Here is an 8315-nt window from a genome sequence, read left to right as displayed (position 1 = left end):
TTTTCCACTTAGCATAATGCCCTTGAGATCCATCCAAATTGTTGCCTGTACCAATAGTTTGTTATTGTTGGACAGTGTCCCATGGTATGCAGAACCACAGTTTGTTTCATCATTCACCTGCTGTAGGACTCTTTGGTTGTTTCTTGTTTGGGGCTATTACAAATAAGGCTACTATGAACAACCACGTACAGGTTTTTGTATGAATACAGTTTTCATTTCTCTGGGATAAATGCCCAGCACTGTGATTGCTGGGTTGTAGGATAAGTATATGCTTAGTTTTTAAAGAAACTGCCAAATTGTTCTTCATAGTGCTGTACCATTTTACATTCCCAACCACACAGTTTTCTTTTTATATAAAATGTCAACTACTGTTAGCACAATGGCACTAGGCCAAAGGCACATGAGAATCTGAGACACTTTTAAGTTCTAGAGGAGATAAACATACATTAGATAAAGGAAAAAAGGGAGGTCAAGACTAATCTGTTTGTTGGTCCACAGGGTCCCATGTGTATGTCTCAGGTTTTCAGAAATACTTTTACCTCACCATAAAGCCAATCTTTTGTTGGAATGCAACAACAAATTGCACAGACTGCTCGGGTGTACCCCTGGTTGTACTCTGTCCCAAGTCTTTCTATGAAGGTTGGGTTTATTTCTCTAATGTTCTACCCTCAGCAGTAGTCATTTAGAGAACTGACAGAGTCATTTCAGAACCATCCCCTCCCAGGGACCTCTGTTCCTACATGCCCATCCCCAGGATCCCAGCACTAAACATCATTAAACCTGTCTTGAATTTATCTGTCCATTCCATGCCCCCTCCACCCAGTTTAGTTATTAGAGTATAGGGTGAGGTCACACTCCCGTGTTAGGAGTGCAGGCTGCAGGCTCATGGACATGCTGCCCTACATGATGTCCTTGGACAAGTAACAACTCCTAAGCCTGAATTTCCTCACTTGTGCATTTGAGGTGATAGATAATAACAGTACCAGCTAACAGGGCCATTCAACTATTCTGCAAGGTAATTATAGAGGGTGTACTATGGGCCAGCTGAGGATATAATAGTGAGCAAAGGAGGCCCTGCATTTGGGAAGTGAAATTAAAAGAGAAAACCTAAGTATGGTGTTCAGCCCAGCCGTTGCCATGTTGGCCTTCAAGAAACATTATTTGTTTTACTATTATAGTCAAATTCTATATTTGTTTATGGATTTGAATGGAATATGAACCCAGTACTACACATTTGGTCTAGTATATTCTAATTCATTGTAGTTAGACATTAATTAGCATTGATTGTCAACTGTGCTGGTCTCATCCCATTGTTAAATTCTGGTCAATTGCTGACCAAGGGCACTATATGTTGTGCTTAAAATTTTCAACTTAAGTAAGTATCTCTTGCTGTAAATATGCAACTTTAAAGAAAGGTCTTTTTTCTGCAAAAAGGTTTGTTTCCATTTGGTCCAGGGTGAGGCTCAGACAGAAGCCAGACACCAGAGGGAGTCAGAGAGGCCCCTCAAAGGCCTCCAGGCTCCAAAGGCTCCTATCCTGCTAGAGAGTGAGCTTTCAGAAGATACTTGCCCACTGCCATCTGGGGGTCCGCCAGCCTCCAGAGGTTAGTCAGGTGGTTGCTGATTTTCTTGATGAGTTTAACCTCCTTAACCAGGACTAGTTCTCAGAGGAAGTCATAGAGATGAGTGCGTGGATAGAATCCAGGTCACCCAGATCCACAAGGGCTTATTTGAGTTCTTCTCCATGACTGCAGTGGCTTCCATGGTGGCCTGAGAGTTACCCCATACATCTTAGGAAGGCCTCAGCAGGTCCTGGAAGAGGTTTGGCCACCAGCCTGGTTTTGCATCTTCAAGAGCCACTTGATACCTCAAGCTCCTCCTCAGCCAGCTCTAGGAAGAAGTGGCTCATGCCCTCCAGAGCCACATCATTGCAGTCAAAATAGAAACCCAGACAGAGGTAGATGCAGGAGGCCCGCAAATGCGGCTCGACCAAGCAGTTGACAGTGACCTCCATTTCGGTGGAATAATTCTGATGAATTGGAGAGCTCGTGGTCATTCAGCAATAAGGAGTTAAGCTCAAAAATGGTGTCTGCTGGTCTCAGATGGCTGACATGGTTCTGAAGGAGGCAAGTGGAAAAGAGGTTGGTGAGTGGCTGGAAGAAGGGGTGTCCCTGGTCTGTTCCCTCCAAACACCACTGAGGCAAGAGACACATTGGGGCTGGGGGCGGGCATCACCAAAGGTGCTGCCTGTAGAAAGGGTCTTTATACAAACTTGCAAACAAAGTCCCTTACAGTGTTCAAAGTTCACATATTATTAAAAGATGCCCAGTAAAAACAATTTCATTGTTTGTAAAAAGTGACACATTTCATAAACATCTAATCAAAAATACAAAATTTAGCAGGGGAAAAAACCCTTAGAAGAAATTAATATTTTTTTAGAGAATAAAGTTTTTATTCACTCTTTAAGAAAGGAGAGGATGATTTTGAGGACTTCCGGCTAAGATGGGGGTGTAGGTGGAAACACTGTGCCTCCTCGCACAACCAAGTTTAAAGACAACCAAGTTTTAGTAACAAAAACGCAACCAAAACACACAAAATTAAACTGTACGGAAGTCCAACAAAGACGAACCATTCAGCCAAACCAGGAAGAGGGGTGGAGTCGGCGGGTGGCGGAGCGGGGTCAGGGAGGAAAAAGCAGCCAGACCAACCCAGGAACTCAGGCTGCGGTTGGCAGATCCCAGGCCTGGGGTGGCAACGGGCGGACCCAGTGAGGGCACAAGGCGGCTGGCTGACCGCGGTCACACATTTGTGAGCAGATAAACTAGGCGAAGGAGTGAGCAGTGAGACAGACCATGCAGGCTAGGGCCCCAGCCATGGGAATTAAAGCCTAAAAGCACCAATTGGAAAAACTTTCGGGGTCGAGGTGCTGGGAGAGGCTCCCAGGCTCACAGAGAGTTTGTTAGAGAGACCCACAGGGTCCTGGAGGGTACACAAGCCCACACGCCCAGGAGCTGACACCAGGGGGGCCCGGTTTGCTTGTGGGAAGCAGCAGAGGGGACCGAAATCCGAGAGAGAGTGGAACAAATGCCATTGCCCCTCTCTGACCCCGCCCCCACATACAGCATCACAACCCAGCAACCTGGGTCACCCCACCCTGGTGAACACTTAAGGCTCCACCCCTCATATGTAACAGGTGCAAACAGACCAAAACTTTATGGCTCAAGAAGAACAGCTCAAAGCCCCAGAGCCAATACTTCTAAGCAACCAAGAGATAGCCAACCTATCAGACGCATAGTTCAAAACACTGGTGATCAGGATGCTCACAGAACTGGATGATTTTAGTCACAAATTAGAGAAACGAAGGCTAAACTAATTGAAATGAAGGGAAATGCACAGGAAATAGTGATGGAAAGGAAACTGGGACTCAAATCAAGGTAGTGGACCAGAAGGAAGAAAAAATGACCAAACAGAAAAGAATGAAGAAACAAGAATTCAAAAAAATGAGGAGAGGTTTAGGAACCTCCAGGACATCTTTAAACGTTCCAACATACGAATTATAGGGGTACCAGAAGGGGAAGAGGAACATCCACCAGTGGAAAACTTATTTGAACAAATAATAAAGGAGAACTTCCCCAATCTGGCAAAGGAAATAGACTTCCAGGAAATCCAGGAAGCTCAGAGAGTCCCAAAGAAGGTGGACCCAAGAAGGAACATCATCATTACATTAGCCAAGATTAAAATGAAGGAGAGAATCCTAGAAGCAGCAAGAGCCAAGGGGACAGTCACCTACAAAGGACTTCCCATCAGACTGTCAGCAGATTTCTCCAAAGAGACCTTACAGGCAAGAAGAGGCTGGAAAGAAGTATTCCAGCCCTGGCTGATGTAGCTCAGTGGATTGAGTGCGGGCCTGCGAACGCGGTTCAATTCCCAGTCAGGGCACATGCCTGGGTTGCAGGCCAGTTCCCAGCAGGGGACTCATGAGAGGCAACCATACATTGCTGTTTCTCTCCTCTCCTTCCCTTTCTCTCTAAAAATAAATAAAATCTTAAAAAAAAAAGAAGTATTCCAAGTCATGAAATCCAAAGACCTACAACCAAGATTGCTCTATCCAGCAAAGCTTTCATTTAGAATGGAAGGACAGATAAAGTGTTTCTCAGATAAGGTAAAATTCAAGGAGTTCATCATCACCAAGCCCTTATTATATGAAATGTTAAAGGGACTTATCTAAGAAAAAGAAGATAAAAAGATGAACAGTGAAAGGACAGCAAACTCATAGTTATTAACAACCACAGCTAAAACAAAAACAAACTAAGTGGACAGCTAGATCAGGAGTGGAACCGTAGGAATGGAGGTCACATGAAGGGTTAGCAACAGGGGAGTGGGAGGAGGAGAAGGGGGGAGAAGGTACAGAGAATAAGTAGCATAGACGGTAGGTAGAAAATGGAGGGGAGGGCAAGAATAGTATGGGAAATATAAAATCTAAAGAACTTGTGACACATGGACATAAACTAAAGAGGGGGGAATGGTGGGGGAGGGGTGTGCAGGGTGGAGGGAAATGAAGGGGGGGAAATGGGACAACTGTAATGGCATAATAAATAAAATATTTTAAAAAGAAAAAATAAAATATTTTGAGGGTTGTGTTAAAAAAAAGAAAGGAGAGGGCCATTGTGTGGAGAGATCAGAAATTAATTTTTTAAATCTGTAAAAATGCCAAAAAACCTTTGGCATTTTTGGTAAAAAAAAAAAAAAAAAAGGATATGGCAGTCGAATGCAAAAATCCTCAAGTGAAGCCTGAATTTTAGGCAAACTGTTCATTATGTGAATTGGTTATTGAGTGTCGTGGTCACCAGGTTAATTTATCATTAGGATGAGTGGCTCTGGTCAGAAAAGTCTGTTACTAGGGCAAAACCATCATCGTGGCCATGGGCAGGTTGGATGTTACAGTAGGGCTGGCCGAGAATGTCCTATTGGCTTAGCTCTAGGTTACATCTCTGCTTTCAGGAAGTAGGAAGAGGAATTTGAGGCTTCTCTCACTTCATTAGAAGAGGTTGGGGCCCTGTTCCCCAGTATTGAGATAGATTAGTAAGCCAGGACTAGTAGAATAAGGAAACGGAGACAGATAGTTAAATGGCCAAGCAATTTACAGCCATCTAGAAACTTGCAAAGTCCTATCTTCCCCAGCCAAGGACAATTAAGAGTAAATGCCTCTGCAAGCAGAGAGTGAATAGCTTAAATCACCCCAGTCAGGGAAGTAGGTAACAAATTCAGTTAGTGCCATTTGTGCCAACCACACCCAAGGACTGATAAGGTCAGAGGAATAAATTGTACTTTGGTACATTTGCATAAAACTGATAAATATTCTATTAAGATGCTCCCCTGAGACCTCCCCTACAATTTCTGGCCTCTAGAAAACAGGTAAGAACCCTCAACATGAAGACCCAGCCTTGGCTGGTGTGGCTCAGTTGGTTGGATGGTCACCCGTAACTGGAAGTTTTCGTGTTTGATTCCTGGTCAGGGGTAAATCGGAAGTCAGTGTTCATGTTGCCTGTCAGTACACGAGCCAGTTTTATTCAGCTGCCAGCAATCTGAGAAGACAGTGGATTCTGTACCCTCAAGAACCGATTTAACATATCATCTCAAACTGAACTTTATAAGGAGAAGAAAAGGTAGGTAAGGGGTTTAGGGAAAAGTTAATCAGGTAAGAATTGCTATCCAGGGGCAATTTTCCTAGTGTTTCTTTATCTGTCGATCAACAACTCAGATACCATCTCTTAGCAGACTTTCTGGGGCACGAAGGTTGAATAGCTCCTCCATCTCCTGGAGTCAAGTAGGGCGCGCATTCCAGTTCCTGGCATAACAGCTTTCCACATGCATTACTCACTGAAGCCTGTCAACTAAGGCCAAAATCTTTAACTCTTGAGTTCCCCTATCATGGGCACATACCTAGGTTTCTGGTTTGATCCCCAGCCCCATGGATGCTTCCTTCAGAAGCATTGATGTTTCTCTTCTTTCCTCTCTCCCTTTCTTTCTCTCTAAAAGCAATGAGGGAAAAAATGTCCTTGGTGAGGCTAAAAAAAAGAATTTAAAAAGGCGCAGCTTTCTCTGGAGTGCGCCCATGCCTTCCTTCCCTCTCAGGTGTGCATCTTTACTTTTTCCTCCTGAACTCTGAGGGTCCCTGTGAAACTTGCAACCAGGGGAGCAACAGGAAGCTGTCCCTAAGCCCATCTCCAAGGCCCCCTTTTCTCTGACTTCTCAGTGAGCTAACAGCAGCCCTACTGCGGCTCACTTCTTCCTATAATGTTTCTCTGGAACCAAAGCAGAGCACGGCCGAGGCTCTCTCCTGTTGCTTCACTGCCTGCCCACTCCCGCCTCCCACCCCACTTTAATAAACATACTCTCAACATCACCTGGACTTGTGGAATCTTTCCTGCACAAAGTCAAGAACCAACACCCTACTGACTGGCCCAAGGCAGACCTGCTGCAGTCCCCATCCTTTCTGGTGATACTATGGCCTGCACAACCACAGAGGCCTCTGAATAAAAACCAACAGACATGTTCATTATAGTGAATGAACAGACAAGTAGCATGGATTTCAATCACAGTTCATCGACCATCTAGCAATGTGACTTTGCAAGATTCTCCTTATTTTTCCTCAGCCTGAGTTTATTCATGTATAAAATGACAGAGTGGATTTAGATGGTGGCTACAGTCCCTCTCAGCTCGAAGATTTCCTGAGATTTCACTGATACCAGAGCTGCCCCCTCGTTTTGACCTTTCCAATAGACTCCAGGCTAGAATGGAAATGAGGAGTACCATTTTTCTGATAGGCCCTTGAAGACAGCCAAGACTTTGCTGTAGAAAAGGTTAATATTCTGTGTCTCAAAGATCCATTTCCCCAGGCTCTCAGAATGTAAATGTTAAGGTGATGAAAATAGTAAAATCTAAGCTCTGGTTCATTGGAGGGAGAGCTGGCTCACTTTTCACGGCACAGCCGTGGAACAGGGGGCCTCCTCTTTGGCCCAAAGCTTCCAAAACTTGGGTTTAGGCTGTCAACACTGATTTAAAGAGATTTAGTAGTTCGATTTGCTTCTCAGAAAGAACAGAAATTCACGACACGGCTTGGGGCTAATAGTGAAACCTGAGCCGGCTTCTCACTCCTTGGAGGGGCAGAGAGTCAGATATTTGCACAGAAGGCTGTGGTGTCAAATCTACACATTCATGAGCCTTACGCCTTAACCACTTCAAAACAGGAAGGTGTTGCAACATAACAGTTTTAGTTGCTAAACCCTAGTCACAAACACTAATTTCTGGATTTACCAAGAATTGGGTGGGAAAGGCTTCTGCCAGGTGTGTTAAATCTGTCCCTCCTCTCCCTCATTTGCTTCCTCATTTGTGCCCAAGCCCAGACCAAAGGCCTCTGGATGCCTGCCGCCAGCCTGCTCTCCTCCCCATCATGGGCCTGGACTGACAATTACAGGTTTACCTTCGTTTCTATTCTTGCCAGAATATGTGAACCTTGTATCCATCCCAATCTCCTAGGAACAGCAACTTTGAATTCTTGCCGTAGCTGCTATCTCAGTCCACAATTCAGGTGGACAAGAAATAAAGCTTTCTTTCCTAGAACTTTACTCTGAGCACAGGCCTCTGCCCACTAAATGGTTGAGCTGGTTAAATCTTCTAACTGCAGTTTTTCCTGTGCACACTGTGTTCTTTAGCAGCACACACATTGAGTATCACACAGGTCTGGGGAGTTAAGCAAAGCCAAAGTGAAGGAGTGGATGATTCTGGCTCTGGGTCATCAGTCACATGGTTGGCCAAGGGATCTGTTGGCTCTGCCCATGCGGCCCCCTTGTCTCCGGGGTCCTCTGCTGTTTTTCTGCCATTGTGGGGTGCTGGGAATCTTTCAGAGGTTGTCCCAGTGGCTGAATGCACCACCTTTCACAGATTTCTAGACTCTAGGCAGTATTCCCAAACCAGCTCCCTTCTTGATTGGAGGAAGGGAGAAAGGAAAATACAGGAAGAACCAACAGTGTGGATTAACACCAACATAATCCAGGCCAGCGGCCAGTTTTCCTTTTTACTCCAACTCTGTTTCTTCATGGGAGATTATAGGCATCTACTTTTTCAAAATGATAACGGAAAAGTAATGTTCTCTAGTATCTATTGAGTACAATCTGAACCTAGAATTATCTGATTTAACTTCCACAACTGCCCTTTGAATTAGGTAGTATTATTACTTCCACTGTACTGATCAAAAGCTGAGGCTCAGTGAGATAAGAAACTTGCTCAAGGTCACAAAACAAAGAATGGGAAAGC

The sequence above is a fragment of the Artibeus jamaicensis genome, unplaced genomic scaffold (genome assembly GCF_021234435.1).
Source record: "Artibeus jamaicensis isolate MK-2021 breed Jamaican fruit bat unplaced genomic scaffold, CSHL_Jam_final contig_519, whole genome shotgun sequence".
Taxonomy (NCBI): Eukaryota; Metazoa; Chordata; class Mammalia; order Chiroptera; family Phyllostomidae; genus Artibeus; species Artibeus jamaicensis.
The sequence above is the reverse complement of the archived record's forward strand: the minus strand, read 5'-3'. Positions refer to the sequence as shown.